Below are 1,355 nucleotides of genomic sequence, written 5' to 3'. Positions count from 1 at the left end.
CATCAACATAGAAAAAAAACACACAGATCACAATAATCTTTATATGAAAGACTGTTTCCAGTTCAAATTAACAGTAACAAAAAATACAATTAGTTCAAATGTATTTCCTGTGCAGACAAACGAACTACCAAAATATGCAAACAGGAAGTTAAATTTATATATTCAAGTAGGGTTGGGCAATATTGGCAAAAAATTTTATTACGATTAATTGTGGTATTTAGCCAATAACGATTAATTTGACGATTAACCCCCTGGAGTCCCTGCACACCTTTGTCCTAGTCACATGACCAATTTAGTGGGAAAGATTTTCTTTTCATAAAATCTGTTCCAAATTTTGTCAAAATTACAGACTTCAGGCTATACATCAATCTTTTAATTGTGTTGATTGATAATTAAATTACAGAGCCTTTTTTATGTTTGTCATATTTGAAGTAGAGAGGAGCACAGAGCGGACTCTGCCTGACAAGTGCCAAAAAATAATCGATTGATGTTTTTCTGACGATTAATCGCACACAATACGATTATGCCCAACCCTATTCAAGATTGATTTTAGTGTGAAAGTTTTTGCATTTTTACGTCTTTCCTGCAGATGTCAGCTTCATGTTTCCACTTCATCAAGCTGAGAAGAAAAAAAGCAGAGTTAGTGTGACGTCACCATGTTCACCTTTAACAAACACCAGTTTTAAATCATTTCTCTTCAGAAACTTTAGCTTGTCAGGGCTAAAGATGCACATGTCCTCAGATGGACTCAGAGCCCAGTGCCAGTCATCAGCAGAGAATTATTACAGCTACATAAAAGCTTAAATGATTCAAGTATTTAGTTTACAAGATAAAAAAAAAATTAACAAAAAAAAACCTATTGGATGAAATATATTTCCTGTGCAGACAAACAAACTGAACCTACCAAAAAAATGCTGCTTGGAAGATCTTTATTTTTATATTTTAATTAAAGTGTAAGAAATACGTGTTTAATATCGGCTGAACTCGGATGAAAACACAAGTGTTAAATAAGATGATCTGTGATAGGAAATAAATGTCATTGGAGAGAGATGAGTGAGGTTTATTTGTCACCGGCTGACAAGCCAAACCACACTGCTATAACCAGGAAGTGAATCAGTATTTATACAGAGTCTTCAACGCCTGAGTTCGCCCCCTGCTSACCTACGGCTGAATCACAGGCATTCAGAGAAAGACCTCACCCTAATGGTTTTAAAAACTGTTTTATGTGTTGTACATGCATTCGGACATGTTACTACTCTATTTTAATTAACACATAATAGATCAAACATTATACAAGTATTATAAAATAATGAAACCCTATACTCTGGTGTAGTTTTCTAACATCAGTACTAATC

This window comes from Austrofundulus limnaeus, unplaced genomic scaffold (assembly GCF_001266775.1).
Source record: "Austrofundulus limnaeus strain Quisiro unplaced genomic scaffold, Austrofundulus_limnaeus-1.0 Scaffold910, whole genome shotgun sequence".
Lineage (NCBI taxonomy): Eukaryota > Metazoa > Chordata > Actinopteri > Cyprinodontiformes > Rivulidae > Austrofundulus > Austrofundulus limnaeus.
Note: the sequence above shows the minus strand (reverse complement) of the source record.